At 41.4% G+C, this 24,009-nt stretch overlaps 1 protein-coding gene across 4 annotated transcripts in view; it reads left to right on the top strand.

The window, feature by feature from the left end:
• The window catches only part of SEMA6D (semaphorin 6D), a 501,178-nt gene that overhangs the window by 231,095 nt on the left and 246,074 nt on the right, over nt 1-24,009 (top strand). The gene's annotated exons all lie outside the window — the stretch shown is intronic.

Consider the following 24,009-nt stretch of genomic DNA (forward strand, 5'->3'; position numbering starts at 1 on the left):
GGCCCAGCATGGCCGGAGCACCGAGGTGGTCCTGCCCAACTGTTTCTTGGAAGTGAGACCGTCCAAAAGGATTCTCAGCCTTTAAAACTGCATTTTATTAGAAAACCAAAGTGATACATGGCAACAGGGGAATTCTTTAAACAGACAGAACTCAGATGTGCTTGGTGAGACAGATTCAATCACTTACAGGCGAATTTACCCCTAGTCTGCTCTGTCCTTGCTGAGGACAAAAGAGTGAGCCCTTTCCTCCAGCTTTGTTTTTTAGTCTATCAACTTTCATTTTGTTTCTGGATTGCAAAAAATTCTGCGTCTTTTTGCAGAGACCTTTGCAGACCTTTTGATCCCTCAGAAAGTTTTCGTCCATCGGTGACTTTTCCAGGCACTTTTGGGGCTGTGTCCGGCAGTCCCTGCTGCATTTCCCAGTCGTGGTCTTAGCCTATACTCCTGTTTAAGGTTTATTTCATATTGGTTCTTTCCTTTTCGCAGCCTACCCTGGCCTCTACCCCAGAAGGATGTCCAAATGCGTGTATTCTTAATTGCTCTTCAGGAAGGTTTACTGTCATCCCTTCCTGCAGACAGCTCCTCTTGACCTGGACTGCATCAGGGAGCAAAATGTAAATTGTTTGGTCTTTTTCTCCTCAACCAGTCTTTTTAGCAGAATATACTTTGTACAGTGACTAACTGTAGCTTGTGAACAAACAAAACGCATCATAAGCCTCAGAATAAATTTTCCAGTAGATACATGTGTGAAGCATCTGGTAGGTGACACATATTAATAATATACATGGCAGGCAGTGGAGAAGTAGAATACTGTGTTTCTGTGTGCTTCTTGATATGACAGACTCTAGGAGCGTCGGCATGTGTGTGTAGAGCCGTTTGTTAGTAGAAAACACAGTAATGCAGTTTTCCTGTATTACAAATTACCTCGGTATTATGATGGGAAACATAGAGCCATTCCCAGCTTAGTGCTAATCCCACTCGATGGTTTCATTTCTGTACTGCAAGTGCTAATAGATTCCACACCCAGCTGTGTCATTACCAGGGTGTCATTCATGTGGAAGTGTCTTGCCACAGGTGATAGATGCCGTTGATCCTAATGTCTTTCAAATATTGAAGCTAGGGAAATGGAATATCTATGAGAAATGAACTGTGATGAGATTCCATTTGTCATAAGCTAGATTGTTTCCTTTTCTGCTCTGGGTAAGTTTATGATGGTTGCCATGTGTCTTTTGTGCACCCTGGATGTACAAGCATATATGCAGCATGGATACTGACCAACAGGTTATTACTAAGAGCAATAAGAAAATGCAGTTTTTCATAGATCCATTGTTTCTATGCCAGATTTGCCTGTAAGAAGTCTCCTGTAGCCAAATGCCACCACAAGGTAATGTGGTGTCACTGAGTACCATTGTCCTTGGAGTTAGCAGGGCAGACTTATATTTACTTCTCACTGTTCTCATTTCAAAAGCAGTATTTCTGTGATTGACACTGAAATTACCAAAACACAAATGCTTGCCGATCTCTGGACAGCACTCTTAGAACCAGCACTATGATGAGACAGCAATCTGAGGAAAGAGAAGGTCAACGTGTTTGTTGGATCAGAGACCAGGCCAGCTCATGGAGTGAAATACTGCTCCTAATTACAACCTGTGCCACTTTTTGATGAGCTACAAAGTTGTCCACTCTTGAATATGTCATCATATAGGGCATGTATGGCACACAGCTAAGATATTAAGATAGGCTTCTATAGCTGGCACTAAAATCTGAGGCGCACTTTGCTTATGTCAACTTGTAGGTTTTCTTCCAGATAAGATAGAAGCAAATGAGCAACGATCTTTTGAGGATCTGGGGCTGGAGAAATGAGTCTCACTAGGCTGCATCACTTTCTAAGAGAAAGGAAATAATGAGCTTAAACTGAAATAAATGATTTTTACAGCTATTCGCGAGAAAATGTTCAGCTCTGCAGAGGGTGCATAGAGTCAGAGCTGCCAGCACTGTCAGGGCTCTGACAGCTAATATGACTAAATGAGATCAGCTCCCACCTATCAGAGCATCAGGAAGGTTCAGAGATCGCTTGAGATAAAATGAGTGGCAAAAAAAATGAAGTACAGGAGCTTTCTTCTTTTGAGGTACAGTAGGCACACAAATCCCATTATTTTTCTAATAGCATTTTACACACACGTCTCCCTCACCACTTCGGAACTCATTTGAGCTGCTCATACGGTTTGAAAAATGCCCTCCCTGGTTGTCTTGTGTGGGACATCCATCTGATTTACTTTGCTGCATGCAAGTTAGTCAAAAGAATCAGGAAAAATGGCTTTTGGTATTTTCAGCAGATTATTTGGTTTCTTCTCTGTACCTGATGCTATATTTCTTTTAAAGGAGGTTAAAAAATAAAATTAAAAAGGTCTCAGGTCTAAAAGTCTGAGAAGAGAATCCACAGGTTCCTTTGGCTTCAATCATTCTGCGCGCTCATGAATTTTTCACTGAAAAACAGGGCGAAATTAATATTGTCTCGCAGATGGGTTCAAGCATGTGTTAAGTATTCAAGAAGTTCAAAATGAGATGCAATACATTTAAAGGCAATTTTACCCATGTCTTTCTGGGCTGCATTGTACAGCACATTGCCCCGTTCTTCATATGGCCTTGTAGGTGAACTAATAACCGTAGGATAAATCCATTTGAAACGGTGAGCTTATGAGATCCTATGCAAACAGCATGAGTTGCATTTCAGTAAGTTTTACAGGTGGTCTCATACACAGAAACTTCCAGTTGTGAGTCTCGGTGTATTTTTAGTCCTTGAAAATCCTTTGGTTACAGCTCAGATTTCCCTTGAAGTGGTAAAATGAGTGCAGTGCATTCCGGTTGCCTGGATCGGCTCCTTTCTTGGAGGACATAACCTTGTCCTACAACTCTTCTCTGCTTGCGAGGCCCAGACAAGGTGGCTCTGCTGAAAAGCTGTCACTACAAATTGTCATTGACTTCAGTGGAGGGATGGCTTCTTTTTTTCTGCCTTGTCATTTCCATAATGGGATTAGAAAGATTTACAGGGTTGCACTGTTTTAGCAGACCCAATAGCTGGACTAGTGTCAGGTCTTTCCATGGCTGTGCTGTGAGCTTTGTCACAGTTTTAGTCATTGAAATAGTACTTTGAATTAGGACAGAGCGCCATATTCCTGTGAAACCATAGAAAACATCTTGAGGGTCTAATGAGTTTCAGCTTATGCCTGCTGGTTATTCTGATTCAATTCCTTCCAGACTGGGAAGGAAGATTTGCAGAGGATTGTGGCATCAGCCAGCTTTTCAGAGCTAGAAGATCGCGGTGTAAGAAATTAATGTTTTTTGTTAACAAGAGTTACTTAATGTCAATTTATTTTCATTTTTCTTTTTGTGAGGAAAAGTGTGAACAGTCCACAGAGCCAACTGTAGGTGCTCCAAACGGTCGGCTATTTTGACCTCACTTAACTGGGTATGGGTGAGAAACAAGTGGAGGCAGCACATCCAGCGTTTGGTTTGCTCTGCTGCTCCTTTTAGGGCTCTTGACGGTTTTGCAGAGAAAAGATCCCTTGCTGACAAAGGTCTTTAGTTGCCAAAAGGCTTAGTGTAGGAACTGATGAGCTGGATGCCAGAGCTGCTCCTCTGCGATGGGCTGGTCCCCCAGGAGCAATGGTGTAACTCAGCCTTCTTCCCCTGGGAACACGACATGGCATGGGACTTTTGGGGCCCAGTATGGGACAAGCCTTTTCCCCTTTCCTCCCCTGCTACAGCACAGCACAAGGCCCACATGTCCCCAGGGAAAATGTACTTTTGTCTTTCAATAATGCTGCTTTGAAGTGTGAAGCCTCTTTTCAAGACGGTGCTATCTCTGAGTTCTTTAGGACTGCCTGGCTTGGGGACACAGTGCAGAAATCCTGTGTTTTCAGCAATCCCATGAGTACTGCCACTGAGATGAAGGGTCTGGCTGACTTTTGGATGTGAGGTTGATATGATTGTTTAACTGAACTTTTGAGGGAAAAGCAGCCAGTATAGTGTATGTCTGACGTACTCTGACTGTCCAGGCCTACTCTGTACCAAAGTCGGCACCAACTATATGATAAAACGGTGAAAACCTACACCTATAGGCACCTGTCCATCTGCAGGACAGAAAAAAACCCCTCACGATAACTGTTATCTTCATTTAGCAGAAAAGGACACTGTTCCTGTCTATCTGAAGGCAATGCAGAGGCACCCTTTGTCTCACAGCGCACAAAATGTGCTCCATCTGAAATGAGAGGATGAGTTACCTCAGTAAAAATGAGGCGCGTAAGCATTGCCAGTTCCAGGCCAGAAGCCTTTTGGAAATGCCTCGTTGTCTGTAGCCGTTGCCACTTGGTCTGGATGCGGACAGAGCTGTCAAAAGCCTCAGAGGAGGCTGTATCAGCATCCTACTGGCGGTGCCTCCAGATTTCAGTGCTATCGGCTTCCTGAAATGCTTTATTACCCAAAGTAATAAACACAGGTAGATGTTCTGGACTCTCTTGTCAAGAACAAAAAATCTGTACAATACAAGTCCACCTTTTAAATAGAGAACCTGTAAAATAGCTCTACTTCACGAGTATTTTTTAATGGTAATGAAGAGAGCATAAGATGAGCTATATTGGAAAAGCAATAAAGGCCAAGTTGCTGTACATGACATCTAATTTCTGTATCAATTGATTTACCTGCTATTGATATACTACAGTATTTATGTACCCTGCCCTCAAAAATGAAACATTAGGTATGGCAATCTGCTCTTCCTTGTGAACACCAGTGTAGTTAGAGCCTGTGCTCATTTTTTGTTACCCTGCTAATAGGGTAGTCTAAGTAGCATTTTTCCCCTTAATCTGGGAATACCTATAAATAATTAGGGTCATCTGAACAGTGAGCTAAAGAGCCTGGAAGACCATGACAATAGCTTTTGTGGAGAAGCTGTGATAAACCTTGTATTCTGTGAGAGGACTGCATTTCAGTTTGTGTGTGCATTTCAAGTGGGGTCCTCAAGAGCACTTGCTCCTGGTATTGCCTTCACTGAGGTTGCTCTGGAAGCTATTAGGTCACCACTGAAAAGAAACAGCAAAATATCTTTCTGTCTTTCATCCTATGGCAGACAGGGAACTGCATGGCTGAGGGGAGTCTGGATCCTGGTTCACTGGTGAAAACATGATTCCGGTCCTTTGGAACTGACAAGTCATTGCTGTGCAACAGCTGTCCAGTGGATTTCGATCCCGTTCTGATATCTACTGAATAGCAAAAGTTGACAAGGAGCCCTGCCAAGTGTTCTTCAGACAGGTTCTCCTCTTGGCAATCACAGCGGAGCAGCAGAGGTTGAAAAGGAGTGAAGGAGCATGAAGGTGAAATCTGTCTCTCTCTCGTAGGTTTTCAGGAAGGTGAAGCTAAGGCACATTACTAAGCAGCATGAGAGCAGCCTGGCTTACTGATGAATCTGCTTTGCAAATAAACAGGGACATCTACTTGTCACACTGTCCCGCTGACACCCCTCACACATACCAGGGTTACTTGCTTTCTAAATGTAAGAAACTTGTCTTTTTTCTCTCACATATTCCCACCTCTGTGTTACAACAGTACTCAAAGTCAGGAGGCCACTCAACCAAGTTCACTTTAAAAACTTCTGCTATGGCTTTCTAAATCAGCCTGCAAAATAGCTGATTAAACACTGTTATACCAGATCGCACTCCCTTCACCTGATACTAAATCTTGAAAACTTACTTTTGGCTAGTCCAAAACTCCAAGCTGCAGTAATGAGGGCTTTGTTACAAAAGGACAGGTAGCTTTTAGCGCTGCCTCTTCAGCATCTGGCACTCGCTGAGAAATTATAGCCTGTTGTGTTTAGATGTGTAGATGCTGTGCAGGGGTTCAAAGCTTACTAAGGTTATTTTTATTCTCCGTTCAGGAGAGCAAATAGCTTACATTGGCTTGTTTTATCAAATTCAAGCTGACACAGTCACTCCATAACAAATATCCATATTTCCAATATTCTTATGAGCAAATGTTTCGAACGCCACAACCAGAATATGCAAAATAATTCACTTAAAAGACAATGCAATTGGGAGGTGATCCAGCTCTGTTCTGGCAAAGGTTACTGGAGATTATGTATGGACATGCACAGCTAACAGTGCTGCTGTTTTAACACAAGGATAAGAAAGGGCCTTTAAATAGCCTGGAATATTTGGATAACCTAAAAAGCTATTAAAAATGTTTAGAAAACAATGCATTGAAAATATCAAAGTGAAACACGTCACTGGTCCTGTGTAGAGTCCAAGGCTGGGCACAAGGAATACAAAGCAGCTTTGAGAGTGGCATTCAGCAATCCTCATGCAGATTGCTTTCCTTATCTGGTGTAAGAATTGCAGACCTTGTCTGCTGTTCCCGTCCATCCTTCATTTCCTTCCCAGGTACCAGGCAGATCTCACCATGCCTTTACACACATCTTTCCTGCTCAGTGCTGCTCCGAATTACTGCCCCTGTGCCTTCATTAGGTATGCTGAAAAATGTCACTGATTTCCAATTTTTTATTTAAATAACAAAACAAACCTACCCTATAAACTCAAAGCCCATCTGGGCAATTTTAAATTGATCAAATTGTCTTTAATTACAGCTGTGTTTTCTAACAGAATACTTATTTTAATATACTACTTACTCTGGGTTCTGTTGTATTAGCATAAGTTTAATCTTTAACCCTATAGGAACAAGCAGCACTACTGTGTGTATATATATATATATATATATATGTTTTTTTGTTGTTTTTTTTTTTTTAATATACCAATAGAGGGAGATATATAACTCTGACTGTAAGGATGCATTGAGGCAGCCCATTTTGTGTGTATGCATAAGGCTGAGATCCACAAAGGCAACTAAACATGGTTGATTTCAATAAAAGCCCAGTGCCCGAATGCTGTGGCAGCATCTAAACCATCTATAAATGCTTCTCATCTTGTACAGCACCTGAAAAGTTGTGAAAATCACCACAAGTGAGAAAGAATGGGGGTTTGTGACAGTTTCAGAAATTGTTACAAAGACGCTTTACATATCCTTTTACTGTCAACAGCACACATGCATTGTGCTCTGCAGCATGTCATCAAATGCTTCAGTTAATTACTCACTAATTATAACACTGTTGAATGGCTACACTGTGGCAACCATATAATTATGGAGCATAAAGTACTGAGCAGTTGCAAGACTGAGCATATTGACTGATTACAATAAATCCCCTGCTTATTGTTGGTATTTTTCACCTGCTTAACAATTGTAATGTTTGCATATCATACCCTCAAACTCTGAGCAATATATGAAGTGTTAGTAGCAGAAGTTAATTAAAGATAAAAGCAGGTAAGCTGGACTGAAATGGTAGTGTACGATGACAAATGTGTGTTGAAACAGAACCCTGGGAGTGGCCCGTCAGAGCTGCCAGGGCCCAGCATTCCTCACCCCCGGGGTGTAACACCCTCACTGGAGCAGGGAACAGGAGAAAAGGGCCACTGATGTACAAATGCAGCCTGTTGAGGCAAAATCTCAGGGCGGCTCACAGGGCTGGGGAGGGCGTTTAGCTCCTGTGTGCTTCCAGCATCACCAGGGCGAGAAGCCAGTGAAGGAGCTTGAAGGAGAGCATTGAAGCATTGAAGGAAACGTTGCCAGCTAATGAGCCCTATGGGGACTGTCCTGGCACGTCGGGGCTGTCTGGAACACCATGAGTTCCCCACCTCTGGCTGGCAGGAAGCAGATGAAGCACAGCTGGCTTGGGTTGTACTTCCCAAACTGCTTCTTACATCACAGGAAATGTCAAATAACCATCTTATGCTTTCTGCTTGCTGGTACAAAGTATAACTAAAGATCTGCATCTACCCTTTTTTTTTATGTAAACAAACAAAAAAAATCCGGTCCTGGAACAAGATGTTTTTCTCCTTGTGCTTTCTACAAATCATTTTTTCTGGCCCCTCCGAGTACGCTGATGTTCAGCTGTCACTGCTGTTCATATCTTACCCTGTGGTGAAGAACAAGATAGAAAGCTGTTCAGCAAAACATGCTAATTCATTAAACGCAATGAAAGCCTTGCTTCCTCACGCTGCTACAAGTAGTTCTTTCTTTGTTCTCAGAGTGGAATGACGAAGCAGGAAATGTCGGATCAAAGAGTTTTCAACTTCATATTTAGGAAAGTGAGTCATTCAACACTTGTGCGGTTCTTCGTTCACTAACAATGCCACTTGCCACATCAACACAAACTCGGAGGAAGGCTCAATGATTGTCATGTGCATAGTATCTAAGTGGTACATAATAAACTTTTCACTTCCAAGTAAATGTGAAGTTCTTTCCACAAAGACAAACCTTTCTTATAATGTACTGCTGGTTCCTTCCTTGCGAATAGAGGGTGACTCGTGGAGTGGCCTTGCCTTTTCTCTATGTTTAAGAGCTCTGAAAGTTGACGGGAAGCCTACGGAGTCTGTGAGCTATTAGTGTAAAAGCACTGACAGTACACTTTGAAGCGTCTGTCTTTATTGCTGGTGTTCATTATCAAAAAGAATAAAATGTTTTAGCAAGATGTGATAAATTAATGCCATATGGAAGACTGCAACAATTGGTGGGTTTGGATTCGGACTCCACTAGGAAGAAGATAATTGCTGGTGTAATTACAGACAGATCCAGACAGTGGTGTATCTGACCTATGGTCATTTTTATGCCCATACTAAAATGACAATAAAAATCCAGCGATACAATGTCACCCCATTCTCCTCTCCAAACCCTCTTAGCATTGTTAGAGCTGATAATGCATCTGTGTAGTCTGTATGTTTTTCTCAGAGTGCTGGGTTTGTTTTGGAAACGTTCCATTCCTCAACCGTCGTATAAACTTCAGTGTAAGTGATAGCGCAGACCTGGAAGAGTTTCAGGACACAGCAAGGGAGGACATTTACTGCTTTTCAATGCCTGTTGAGAATGTTGGACAGCTAGACTCAGCTGTGGATGATATATGTAAAGTGCGTGGATGTTTGCCAGTATATTCAGTATATTTTACAAAGCAGGTTACTAAAAAGGGGACTCTAGAGTGACAGCAAGGCTCTTCACTCTTTGTGCTTTATCCTACCATAGTCCTGGTCCCTCCTTTACTTAGGTCTTTTGTATAGTTGTAACTGAAACTGATTTGGGCCAATCTGCTATGAATTCTCTGAGATATTTGTGTATCTTTGAGCTTTTTTTCTCACCCAAGGCAGCATTTCCTTTGGAATTTCAAAACAATTCTTCCTTAGCATAATTTTCTTACATTTGTTTCCTTCACATCCACAGAGTTGCACCAGGGAAAAGTTCAATCCCTTTCTCTGCCGTGTGTCTCCTAGAAAAATATGACTCATGGCTTTTAAAACTCCTTTTGTTTTGGGAAGATGTGACCTTCAGAACATTGTCAAGATGTGACCAGGTTATCAGCTGGGAACAAAACAGGATGAATAGGTTTCCCTTTACCATTCTTGTATCTTCAGATTTTGAGCGTTTTTGAAAGGCTAATACGAATCTTGCGTCTCCTCTTTCCAAACTCTTTTTGGTCCCTAAAAACTCTTGCAAACGCAAGTCTTGGACAGTTGCCCTGGTTTTGGGAGTCGGGATTTGTAGGCAAACAACCTCCAGGCTTTGATTTTGCAGAATGAGGTGCAGGGAAATGTGTCTCAGATCATGGGACTGAGGAAACTGCTGCATTGCCACCCTGCACAGAGCCGTGTGGGGCACTGGAGATAGTGGCTCTGTCACACTTAGAAAGCACCACAGAGCAGAGCGGGGTCGATCCAGTACTGCTGCAACAAATAGGAGCTTTGTAATTTATTCCCATGTCTTAGCCTCACAACATGCAGAGGTAATAACACTAGACCAAAACACTGCTTCTGATTCCTGTTCCATGAAATGTGGATATTAGTCAAATGTAGTTGGGAGCTCTGAGAAGTTCAGTAGTCTGAACTTTTACTAATTATACAATTCAGAGAAGGCTGTTCTTGTCTAGAAAGGAGCCAGAGGCATACGTGGTGTGAACCTGCAGTTTCGTTGATTTCAGCGGAACCAAACAGGCTTGTACTACATCCAGAAATATGACGGGAAATGATCAACAAATGATGGGAAATGAACCATTCTAACCCAAAAAAGCCAAATCAGCATACAGAAATCTCAGTGAAATATACATGAGCCATAAGCACATAGATTTGAGCACATAGTTTAGGGTACTTGTGATGTAGCTTAGACTCTGCATTAATTAGAAAATGAACTCATAAGTGTAAGGAGGGTGATGGGTAGTTCTGCTGGGAGTTCAGCAGGGCCCTGCTCTTCCCTCGGGTCCTTTGCACACTGAAGGTGCAGTTTTAGGGAAGGAGAGCTGCTGGTACAGAGGAATGTGGCTCCTTTTAGGTTGTGGAGAGGACTGATTTTCTTTGTAAAGACTTTTTCCTTTAACTGTGCCAAGGATCATTTGCTGATTTAAAAGAACATTTTCCTCTTTGAAAGGGAACAAACAGCAGCTCTGTTTCATCTATATCAAGAGGTACAGCAGTGTGCAAGGGTAGCCAGGTGACAAATAGGCAGCCTGTGCCTGAGCACTCCCTTTGTTAGATGCGCACGCGGAGCTGAACCCGTGTCAGGAGCTGCAGAAAGCAAATGTTTGTTGCACATGCTCCGTTGGTCCCGTTATCAGCTTTGTAATGAACAAGCGAAAAGGAGCTGGTTTGTGACAAAGCTACTAACACTAACACACAGTGTCGTTCATGAAGGAAATTTAATCTCGTGCTTGCAATTTAATTCAGAATTGGCTGTTAATCATTTTTTCCTCCCCAGATATTGCCTTTGTACCTAGTGCGACTGTAGGCGCTGGGCTGAGCTGGGCTCCCGGGCGCAGGCAGCGGCAAGGGGCAGCGGGTGGTGCTGAGCCCCTGTGCGCTGGGCTCCGTCTGCACAGCGCTCTGCCGGCAGACCCGGCTTCTGTTATTCTTAACGCACTCGTCTATCAAAAGAGCTGATGGTGCTGCAGGAAACCAGAGCTCTCCCGAGTCCGTAGCTGTAGCTTACCAAATGAGAATTAACCTGCAGCCTTTCCCTGGGGAGGGCGTCTGGCTCCCGACCGCTGGCGCTGCGCAGCATCGGGCAGAGGGCTTAATCAGGCAAGGGCACACGGTGTTAGTGAGAACAGAGGTACGAGCAGAGACGGTTCTTCCAGGGTAGCACAGGTAAAGGCTGTACTAAGGAAAAGCAGTTTTATGATCTTCCGTATCGCAGGCAGCAACGTTGCGGTTGGTGTCTCTCTGAGCTGGCCCAGCCCAGCCCTGGCACAGGGGCACACTCGGCCCCGAAGCTGCGGGAGCTGGCTGGGGCTCCTGCTGAACATCACCGAGGGTGCGCGGGGGCCAGTGGGGGAATTCAGAGCCCAGTTCCCCTGCTGGGAGCCGTGTGCAGCATGGACTCCAACCTAGAGGGTTTTTCCAGCTTCGCCCCCTTGTCGATGGCTGACTGAGGGGCTGTAATGTTACAGCAGGTAGATTTTCTTTTATTTCAGCGCTGAATGGAGTGTCTGAGGAATAAAAGTAAAACTGGGGAAAATATGAGGAATTTTTTAAAAGGCCAAAAGTTTTGGTGTTTTTTTGTGTTTTTTTTTTTTTTTTGTATTTTCCAAAGAAAACTTTTCATCTTTCTTTTTTTGGTGAAATACTTTTTATGAAAATACAAACCGCCATTAACGAAAGAATAGGTAAGCTGGCTGAGTTAGATGAAGTAAATCATTTCTCTTGCCTCAAACCAAATGTTCCTTTGATTTACCTGGAGTCTTAATTTTTTTCATTGAAGAAATGGCATAAAAGGAAATCTCAGATTGTTTTGGTTTGACCTGATCACGTTTTTTTCAGCTTTTCCTTCCTTTTATTTTGGTTTTTGGTTCACGTGCTTTCCTCTGCATTGACTCTTCTCTTTGCTCAGAATCACTGTGTTTGCGTTAAGCTTGTTCCCAGGGTTGGCACAGAGCAAGCAGAGCTGGTTTTTGACCTGCACGGAGACTTTTGATGCCAAGGGTGTTCTTTAGTGAGACTTATGTCTACCCGCTGACCCATCTGTGCTCTGACGGAGCTGGTACAACAGGGCCTGAGGGCAGTGATGAAATAGGCACAGTGTGCTAATCCACATCCTTGGCGACTTTTCACCATGTGCACATCAGCTCCCCTCTACCCTGAAATTCAGGCAAGAGAGCTACGCTGCAATCACGTCATTCTGGTTTTGCATTTTCCTTTCTAACAAAGCAGGAATGGGAGACATACGTACCTTTAGACCTGTCTTCAATTTGTCACTCTGAAAATACTATTTGCTAACTTACAATAAAAGCTCCGAATTTGCTTCTGTCAGGCAGATCTGGGCTACCTAACAACCAAAAGAGAGAGAAATTCCTGATATTCTATGCAGGTTTCCTTTTGTTCTTTAAATTTGCAAAATTATTTTTCACATTTCTACCAATGAAAACAGTCTCCAACTGGTTGAGACACAACTGTGTAAAGAACAGAGCCTGTTACAATAGGAAAGGGGGGAAAACATAATAGATGACTGGGCTGCCTTCTTTCATTTTTTGACCTTTAATTGAAAGATTGAAGATAAGTAGTTCCTGGGAGAAAGCAAAAGGCTGATTCACTTACCCTGTAGCTTTGAGTCAAAAAGCTTCCTGGAAGCCGTACTATATATTATGAATCATCCTCTTGTCATTCCAAGAAGTTCATTGCCAAGTAAAATGTTAGAAATGGATTGATAGTGGAGTGACGGGCAGTAGGGCCTAAGTGAGAGGTTAAAGGTCTCGAGATAATACATTCAGGCATCCCTCAGGACATTTTTGTAAAGCTGATGTTTCTGACCTCAGGAATCCTTGTCTCGCTGTGTTAGGATTCACTGCTCTCTTAGAATAATGTCATTTTGAAAAGTTCACTTGTTTTATACGAAGTTTCAAAAATGAAGACTGTTTCAGTTTTCTTTCAAGGAAATCAGATGGAGTCTTCATCGCTTTATGCTTATGGGACTGTAGAGCATGTGGGCTTGACTAATTAACATAGTGCCATTTCAAACCCTGTAACGTAAGCGAGAGTAGCTGTAAAATAAGTTTGACCACAGTAGCCACAAGGGAATCAAGTATGAAATCCTTGGAGGTGGTACAGGGTACTATGGGTATAAGAGGAAAAGCTTTTGCAGTTTTGAGGAGATAGGAGAGTAGCCATTCCTCTGCTTGGGGAGGTGACCAAATGTTTCACAGTATAGCAAGAATTCAATTGACCTTGGAAGTACTTGAGCCTCTTATGCTTTTTCAGAACCATGTGCTCTCAAGATGCTCATCAGGACATGCAATCCTCACTGTTGACATAAGAGTTTGTCATATATCCTTAATGGTAACTGCTTCCCTTTTTTAAGACCTCTTTTTAACCAAGAATGATAACTCAGTGACCATTTCTTAAGCTAACTACCAAAAAAGTGAGTGTCAGAGAACCAGTGTTCCTATAGATTAATACGATATTTCTATGGCGTCATGTAAGTGTGCGTTGAGGAATGCTCCTCGTTCTACAGTTGTTCACTTGTGACCAAAGGTGAGGACAGGGGATGAACACACCTTTTGCTCTCTGTGATCTCTTCCATCATAAACATTTGGCCAATGCGCATTGCTTCCAAATCTCCATATGGACGGTCTCTCTGGCCCTAGTACTCTGCAATGAGTGAGAACTAGTACATGGTTACCAGTTTATTCAAAGGGCAAAAATACCTAGATGTTTTAATGCCTTTTTTAAAGGCTTGATTCTTAGGAGCGTCATAATGGTACAACTTCATTGACATGTTCCCAATTTACCTGAGAACTGAAACAGACTGCGAGACTGAGCAGTAGCATTTAAAAATATTGCAGCTTGAATTTAAAATGAGCACTTCACTGGGCTGAATACAGAACTGAAGAGTGAAGGCTTCTGTGCCTTTTTCTGCTGATATTGTTTAGCTGGAGACAGCTTTCTGCAAGACTGGATTACCAGGCCAAGAGTGCATTGATTTACATTCTGAAGGTTATCTTTCTAGTGGAAAAAAGGCACAACAGTGTGTGGGAGTGTTCTAAAGTAAAGATTTTGAGGAAAAATATATGCTAAAATAAAGCTAGAGTTGAGGAGGAACAGCGCTGTGTGGATTTCTAAACAGTGAACTTTAATACTGGAGGAGTGAGGGGTTTATATTCTGGTTGAATTTTCGTTGCTCCTACTTGTGTGCTCGTATGCATCACAATAATGTATTTTCACCCTTGCTTTTTGCTTTAGCCATTGATTCATTGACTTGTTTGTTGATAAAAGATAGTCAGCTGAATGAATCCCAGGAGGGGACGACCAGATTTTTGATCACTAATGGTATGGTACCTCAGACTCCTCTATATGGAATGTCATCTGATTTGATTTATATAGAGAACAGTTAATATAATATTATCTAAAGTGCTTTTTAGGATTGATTTATATACTCCTACTTTAACATTAATTGGAAAGTATCTATTGTTATCTCTCTAAAGGTCAGCTTCTCCTCTGCTTACTCACATGAGTAATGTAATTGATTGCAGTGCATCCGCTCATGACAATAAGGAGAGCCTGATTTGATGCCATGTTGAATGGGAATAGTTCCAATAAGTCTGTATGTAGATGTTGAACAACTTCAGCGCAATACACCTTATTTCTTGCATATCTTAGCGTTGCTTCCTTTCGTATTTTGTTTAGCTAGAACACTGTTCAGAAAAAATTTGGGCCCTTTTACAAATAATTTCCAAGTGTACTTGTAAGGAGATAATCCTGGACAGCCTCAAATCCTTCACCATATGTTGTGTTGCTTGGTCACCATCTGCTTAGAGCAGAGCTGGACAAGTCGCTGGTTGGGTTTGTTCCCAGCTCTGGGCACTTCCTTTGCGGTGCCAGTTGTGCTGTCACACCAAGATAACATGGAAATTGCCATTTCCCTGTTGCTCAGCATTATGCACGTTGTGTTGTCAAGCCTTGGAATTTCAGCTCAATACAGGAGGAAAATTGACTTGGAAATTTTAAATATAGAAATATGAAGAAGTATGAAAAACTATTGTTTATTTGAACTAGGTCTTTACCTGTATCCGTGCTTTTGAAAATCACTCCTGTAATTCTGCCTTCCTATCATTTTTCTGAAGTGAATGATGTCCATATGCTTGGTTTTGCTCAATTATTTTTGACAGTGTTTATTTCTGACACATTAACCAATTGCTTGTAGTCACAATTATCTCAAAGGGCTGGAATTAACATTTTAATAAGATATAATCTGCTTTCATTCATAACTTCTGAGTTTTAAATTATAACACATATAATACTTTACTGCTGAATCATTTGAGGGATTCTACAAAATGTGGAGATAATTGAAATGAGGATTTAAACTTGGATTATGGAAAGGAGGATTAAATTCAATCTGTGAACAGCTTGAAATATTTTATGTTAATACAAACACAAAAATTCTGACAGATTTAGAGCGTAGAGCCCGCTGTTCATTGGGAAGCAAGAAATAGATATCTTTTCCTCTATATTGAAAAATGGTAGAACTGTAAAGGGGAAAAAGCGGATTTTATTCACAGATGTGGAACGGTAGGAAAACTAAAGTTTATAGCTTTATGAAATCTTATGTCCATTAATAGAGTTACTTCAATTATAGAAAAATAAGGCTAAAAGGTACCTCTTCTAGCCCATCTTCCTCCTCCAAAGCAGGATGCACAGGATGCTCTTGCCAGTGCTGACAGATGTTAATCTAACTTCATCCTACAGACTTAGGTAGCAAGGTATTTCCAGTCTCCCCAGACAAGCTCCTCCCAAACTTTGCTATCTTTCATATTAGGAAAAAAATCCCTTCCTATAATTACCCACAATTACACACCCAGTTCATCCGGACTCAAACTTTATTTTGTTCCTCCTGGTATCTGTCATTTGTGTGCTTTGGGGACCATAGTATTCCTCAAACACCCTCTCCCCCCATCATTTCTGTCCTTGGGCTAGTTTACCCAAATTCCTTCTCAGAGCTTTTGTTCTCTACAGGGGTTTCTGATATAATCCAGGTAGCGGTTGCTTTTTTCTCTTTTGGCTACATGGTACCATTCACTCACACTCATTTTGGAATCTGCTATGTGGCTTTTTTGCTCTCCTCAGTCACGCATTTGTGCCTATGACTGTTCCTGCATAAGCGGGAACAACTCCTTATCTTTGGCATTAATTAGTTTTATCTTTTTTTCCCCACAGCAGTGCTTTAGTTAGTCAAAATCCTGTTGATTTCTGTTCCTGTTCTCTGACATGTCTGCAGGCTCTCCCTCTTTGGTGTCATCTGAAAGTTTGGAAAGCATCTCACCTTGCTAAAACCTTGAATAGAACGCGGCCCGTGCTGCAGCTCAGCTGCTTCTGTAGCTGGTTGCCTTCTTACCATCCATGTCTGCTGTTACCAACCTTCTTGTCATCTTCCAGGTGCTTACAAATCATTTTATTACTATTTTCTTTTCCTAAGAGTCAAAGTTTAGCTGTCTATCTGGTACAACTTTCCAGCTACTCTTTCTCTCCCATTTTTTAATATTAGGACTGGATTTATCCTTCTAGCAAGCCCTTCTGTCTCCAAGTTCCCATAGATAATTGTGTCTGAGGTTCCTTCAGCTTGTTCTCTGCATATTTTCTGATTAAAATTATCACCTTAGTTACCTAAATATTGTCTAACCTATTCACTTCTCCTTCTCCTCTCAGATCTTATCCTCTTTTTTTTTTTGGTGTTTAATACAACTTATAGTTGACTTATTCTATTTGTTAAGAAGGTGTAGATGCCTCTGCCAGGTCCCCGTGTGTAGTACACTCAATGTCATTTTGCTACAATGAAATTGAGGAGGTTATAAAGATTCTGCAGCAGAAATTCTATGGAAATATATGGCAAGTGTTTGCCTTATCTGTTCTTAAAAGCTCTGCAACCCTTCTAAGTAATTCTTTCAACATCTAACTGTCTTAATAGCTAAAAAGTGTTTGCTTTTGTGGTTTAAAGAATTCTCGTTGTGTTGTAAGGCCTCTGCCTGTCCTGTCCTCTCCTACTGGAAAAGCAGAGCAGTTCATTATCTTTCCCTCCATGGCAGTCGTGTCTGTACTGACAGATCGCTGTCTCATGTCCAGGCAAGGTGCTGCTTCAATATTTACACCATTTCCCTTGAAATGTGTTTTAAACGTGTTGGGGACAGAGAATAGCTTGTTCAATTTCAGAGCTGACAGAATGTGAAATCATGTATTGATTCTGTTATTAACCTAAAATATGTTTGATCAGCTTTTCTCACTTTTCACTGCACAATCCTCTGTAATCCTATATTTTATTTTTATTACATCTTTACATTGTCACAGTTACAAGTTTAAACAGGATGAAAACAGAACCTATGGAAGAATCAAATATCAAAGCAAATATTTGATTTTTGTATAGTTTTCAGAAAGCAAAATTTCTCCCTATAGCGAGCAGACACAATTACTTGGACTTAACGGGGATATGTAGAATTACCATGAGTCTGAACTGGCTTTTCGCTTGTTGTGCAAGGGCAGCAGTCACAACCCTCCTGCCAGTAGTTTTCAATGCAAATATAAAACACATAAGGACACATATATATGGTTCCTCACTGATGTTATTATCATAGAAATTAGACTGCGGCTGCTAGAGTAATATTAGGTACCAGACTTCTGTTTGCACATTTAATGAAACAAACTATATTTGTAAACCAATTTGTAGAGCATCGACATTGCAGGATTTTCCAGAATGTGGGTTAGATAAACTGTTTCATGTTTAACAAGACACATGTGAAGATTTCAAGCTGTGACTGCAAGACATAAGGTCAACCCCTTGTGGAACCAAAAAGAAATACCAGGATAAACAGAGTCACATCTCGAATTTAGAAACTGATGGAGTGACTTGGGGGAGGAAGAGAGGAAGAACAGTATCAAACAAGAATATTATTCAGCAGAAGCAGTGAAAAATAATAATGGGAAAGCAGATTTAACACCTTCACATATTGATCCTTCAGCCTGTGAAGGGTGAAACCTGAGTCCGGAGGGCTCAGCCAGAGGAGCTGAGGGGAGGCAGAGTGGGATTTGCATAGAGTTTCACCATCCCAGTGGTATAAACTGGGGTACCCTCACTAGTGTCAGTGCCTTGCAGAAAACAGTGTGTCTCTGAGACAGAAAGAGGACGAACAGATAACAAAGGAGATGATGGTGGAATAGGCTACATCAGCATCAAATTTGATAAGGCGTTGCATTTCATTTGACATGAATTCTGTTTTGTGGCCAAATTTATTTTGAGAGCAGGTTTCTTCTCTGATACAACAGGCTGAGTGGAGCAATACACAACTGTTATTTGTGTTTGCATAATACCTGTACAAATATACTTTATATTCTATGTGACTTCACTGTGTGTCAATCTGGATATGGCAGTGACCACCGGCAGAGTACCCTGATAGTTACTGCCCGGGCACAGCATCTGAGGTGGCTTCTAATAAAACCCCATGACTCTCATGCGTTGTGTGGAATCACACACATTCCAAGGTTTTAAGGCTTAGGAGTGATGCTGGAACTAAAAATGAAAGGTATAAAAAAATGTAGGTTTTTGTGTATAATTAAAGCTAAAGTGGAGTTCATTGAAATATTTTTGTCAAGAGTCAGCATTTGACTTGCCAAGGTATACATCTTCATGGAGTGATTAGAAGGTCTATACTTTCTTGTTATTCTCAAGTTTTCTTTCCTATGTTTTCTCTCTGAGTAGCATCAGTCAGACTACATGATGTGAATTGGATATTGCTCTTAAAATACAGCATCTCAGGCAGATGCAAGAGGCGGCACAAAAGATCTTAATTACCATATGTAAACTCTGCTCGACCTGAATAGCAGGAGAAACTTCTCATTTGTGATACTGCGCATATAAGAGCATCCCCAAAAGCTTGCACATGGGAGAAAAGGATGGGGAAAAGGATGCAGCCATTGGCGTATTGGAGGTGATTGAAACCAATGACCAAATGCTTGTTAAAAGTTAGTTATTAATATTTATGCTGAGATTTTCAAAGGAGCCTAAGGGAAATGTATGCTCTCGACTCATTGAAATTCAGAGGGAGCCGAGTGCCTAACTCCCTTAGCTTCTGCTGCAAATCCCAGCCTTAATCTCTGTGTGACAATCTGATTTTGATGTTCTACAAGCCGTACTCCCAATCATAAGGATACGCTCAAGAAACAGGGAGAATGCTGTGAGTGCTTGTATTTAGTGCCTTTATTTTGACATAATTGGTTAAAGGACTTTAGATGAAAATTTGTAAAATGAAGCAATTTCCAGCTGAAAGCCTCATAATACAGGCTTCAGTCTGAATTAGCCATGTAAACATATGCATTAAACTTTGTAATGGAATTTATGAAACTTAATGAGCAAATTTTTATTGTGCTGTAACACTGTGTTGAAGCTGTTCTTCCTTCTTCATTTTTCTTTGCCTACAGCTACAAATAAATTTGACATGCCATATTATTATGTTGTCCTAGTTCACTGTAAGTTTATAATGTTACCTAAAACCAGAGTTTTTATTTGAAATTCCTGGCAAAAGTCATTTTGCATCATGTCTTTCACTCAGAGTGATATAAAAAATGCACCCAATCATTTTAAAAATAAGTTGATAGCATTTTTTTATCATATTTCTTTCTCATGTTATAGCAACCGTGAATCTTCAACCAACCAAGACAGCCCAGTCAGCTTATTTCTTCAAAGCCTCACTGTAGCATTATGAACAAGTACAACTTGTAATGGTAATTTAGACTATCAAATAGCTGCTTTTGTTCAAAGACACTAAGATCTATGTGACTATGAAAATTCAGTCCTTGGTTATACCCTGCAATCCTACTGTCATCAAGCTGATTGCAGAAGTGTAACCAAAGGAAGAAGTTTTACTCCTACTCGTATATCTATGACCATGACTCCATAATCCCAAACTATTTTATCTATAAGGTACCCAAGGGTGGAAATAATTTAGTATTGCAGCATATGTTTCAGCTAATTGCCTTCCCAAAGATGAAGTAGCCCACAAAGCCTAGTTCTTTCTGCAGAACTGGGAATTTTGCAGAAGTCTTTACTGTTGGAACAGGTGGAGGATTCCCTGCTGCACCAGCAACCGCCACCTTTAGGAGCTCAGCTTCTTCCACACTATTGTTAGTGTAAGCTGTCCTCTTAAACCACGGGTCAAATGTGCATATAGACTCATAGAAACATGCCATAAAAACTAGACTGCTTGCTAATCAGTGACCTGTTGTAGTTAGGCTATAATACTGGAGCAGGATCATTTCAGGCTTTCGAATGACAGCCAGTATTTTCACAATTATGTTCTTCTAGCTGAAAGCCGTACTTTGAACACCAAGAGCTGTAGCAAAGCAGAAGCAAAATATGTACAATTCACATTAACGTTCTGTTAATGTTCAGAGGTGTAAATAGTAAGGTAACTATATAGACATAAACACTACACCTGGTGAGTGATGAACCACTCGATCACTCCTCTTGTATGTGCTGCACTAGAACAATGGGCCCCAACTCAAGCCCACTGACTCATGGACTGTTTGGCTTTGGTGCCACGTATATGATAAAGAATAGTGGTAATACTCAGCAATATCACGCCTCATTGTCCAGCCAAAACTGGAGGATTCATTACTCACTTATAGAAATATTTACTGAAATAGACCTTAAAGTTAATCTTGCTGTATGGTTGAAAGGCTCAATAGCTCTCCCCCAGTGTTCTTCTGGAGTATGTGCACTGAAGGCAATATGTTACGGGCAGAGCTCGTGGTCCACTTAGCTCAGACTTTCCAGGCATCCCAACCAAGGTTTTGTTTAAATGAGAAAGAATGCTGTGTTCTGGGGCTCAGAGCTTAATTAGCTGTGGGTTTTTAATATTCTTATGCCTGATTAGGGGTCCAGGTATCAAGCAGAGCTGATTGAACTTCTTTCCATATGAAAATGTAGGAAAACATAATTAAACTGAAGAAAAATGCCAACTTTTTTTGTTAATGCTTCTCCCCTACCTTCTTTAGTTAATTAAGAAGCTCCCCTTTTTCAAATTTGAAAGATTAAAAAAAAAAAAAAAAAAAATCCACAATTTCGTAGTTCTTCTTCTTCCATCTTTCTCTTAAACAGCTCTAGAAATTGACCTTTACCTCCCTACTGTGATTGAAGTTTCTCTGCCCACGGCATGGGAACACAAGATTTAATAGTGAACACAGACGAAAACATTGGTTAACTTGGCTTCAGAAGCTTCTTTCAGCTCCTTCTGTTAAGAGAAAATCTTTGGAACTCAAAGTTCACATAGCGAAATCCCACTGAAGGCTCCAGGAAACTCAGTTGCACTTAGTGGTAACAGAGTTCAGCATCTATTTTTATGGTAAATATGCCCCAAAACTGTATCTGTGCAGGTTTTCTTTAAAAACTTTAGAAAATCTAACCATTCAACGAGATATTATCCAAGTTGTAAAGACGTGTTAAGCATTGCCAATCCTGTTAACATCATTGTGATGAGGACAAGTGCAGTAGGCGTTATCTGACAACAGCAACAGGGCAAATCCTTCTCTTCCTAAGCAATTCACAAAAGTGTAAAACAATCTTTTCATCTTTGTTTTGCAAGTGAAATGGCACCTTTGTCTTCAGAAACGTGTAAACTGTCACTGCCTGAAACATCAAGCTGAGCCTTGTCATGCCTGCTTATATGAGACCGATTGTGTAGTACTAATCTACAGGCTTTGAAACTGCTTCGCTTGCTAAATCCAGCTGAAGACCGAAAAGTGCTTGATAAATCCTTAGAGTGCTTCAACTTTGAAGAATTCTTTTGCAACTGAGACAAACAGGATTAGTACATGTGGCTTCCCATAGGGGAGCTCTGGGTCTCCCTGTGGCTGACAGAGCACCCTTACCATTTTTCCTCCCATTGGCACCCCCTTGTCAGAAGGGTAAAGAGATCTATAGGTTTGTAACAGCATCTTTTTAGCCTAATAAAATATCTGTTGAGCTCACTGCATTACAAGACTGTAATTCAGAGCTTTCTAATTTAGCTGTAAAGCATGTTCTGGGCAACGTTTTCTGATAGGAAAGTGTGCTGAAGTCACTGGCATGCTTTCTAATAAATTCCAGTGGATCTGGATCAAGTGGTCACTTTCCAGGTACTTTCACCTATATGCACAAATGGTTTTTACTCTTTCCTCCCTTTACTGAGAGTACTGGCAACCGCCTGCCCTTGTATTGGGAGGAAAAGCAGCCGGGAGGTGTGAGCAGGATGGAAAAGCAAAGCCTTTTACTCAGCACTCCTTCCAAAAGTACATGTCATTGCCATCCAGTTTGTAAAAGCAATGGAGACCTATCCTGTATGCTGAACACTGTCTGCAGAGCTGAGAGGGATTTTGCTGCCAGGGAAAATGCCTGGCAGGTTCAGTGCCTGGAAATTTAGCTCATTCATTTTGGAAGTATTTGAAGTCCATCAAAAAGAATTCTGTACTAGGACATGAAAGCACAAGTGACTGATCGCACAAAAGCCCTGCTCTGCCTCTTCAATGCCGAGGGAGCTTTGGCACTTTTGAAAGGCAATCTGCCCATTTTGGGTGAGCTGAGCACTCTCTTCCCCCTGCAGCCGTTCTGGAAAGACAGACAAGGTGTTCTTGCACTTGACAGTCCAAAATGAAGAACACATGAGCACGCACTGACAATACTGAGTTCGGTTAGTGAGAGCCACTGGTGTACAAAGGTTGCTCAGGTATTAGTATGGCTGCTCCCGATCTTTGTGTAACAATTGAGCAGCTAAAATCATTGCTCTAGGAGGTGTGAGAGTATTCCCTATGCCCTCTTCAGGGTGAGGAAGATGAAAGCCACATTGTCAAAGGAACTGCTACCACCATCCCTGTCCAAAGTTGAGGTGCCCTTCACCCCCCAGGTGGGATCGGGCCAGAGTATGGAAATGTTTCATAAGATTAGGCCCAGGGGTAAGTGAAGTGGGTCTACTTGAGCAGAACGCTGACCATGCTGACAGTAGCTCAGGTACCAAACGTAGCACAGCATTGACGCTTCTTGGCAGGGCGGTTGTCAAGGTCAAAACCAGGACAGCAGTTTAATGCAGGGGAAGCGACGCACTGAAGACCCACAGGGAATGAGCTCAGGTAGCCCTTTCTGGCACCATGCTGCGTGGAATAGATACTCAAAGAGAAACTCAGGACTTCAGAAACACTTCTCTACTTAGCATTCCCTATTCCTTCACTTGGGTGTCTGGCACCTCACTTCTGCCTCCAGTGAGTTCCTTTTGTAACCATGATTAGTGAATTCTGCTACCAGACTGGAGTGCATTTGTATATGAGCCTCTGCTTGTCCGTATGGTCTCTAGCACACAGTGCATTGTAAATAACAGCAAACGCTTTGGCTTGCAATGATTTTCAAATCATGTTTAGGACAGAGGCAAAGTGTCTTTGACATGACAGCTCTGCAAACTGGAGCTTGAGATACGCTAGACTTTTACACTGCTGTAGTTTGAAAAGTTAATAATACACAGTTTAAAAACTGCCTAGCTAGATAGTAACATGACGGATTTTAAGCAGCTGTAAGCATCTCTAATACAAGCAGTATTAATACTAAAAACTTGTTATTTCAATCTCTTTTTTTTTTTTTTCCTGAGGGGAAACCCTGCAATGATGGCAAATGTGTATCTTTGCCATCACTTCATAGAAAAGCAGGAAAACATACAGAAGAAAAGCCTTCCTCTCTGGCTGATTTCCCAAATGTACTTTGAGTTACCAACTACATTTAAGAGGCTGCTGGAGCTTCTTTGTACAGTGAGAAAGTGCTGAAACAGAAAAAGCATTGAGCAGAATCCGCAATGAGTTTGTCATGATGATGGGCATCAAACACAGGGTTTTCAGACAAAATCCTTTATCCTGCAGATGTTTCAGCTCAGCGTGTTGA

The sequence above is a fragment of the Columba livia genome, chromosome 11, assembly GCF_036013475.1.
Source record: "Columba livia isolate bColLiv1 breed racing homer chromosome 11, bColLiv1.pat.W.v2, whole genome shotgun sequence".
In the NCBI taxonomy this organism is placed as follows: domain Eukaryota; kingdom Metazoa; phylum Chordata; class Aves; order Columbiformes; family Columbidae; genus Columba; species Columba livia.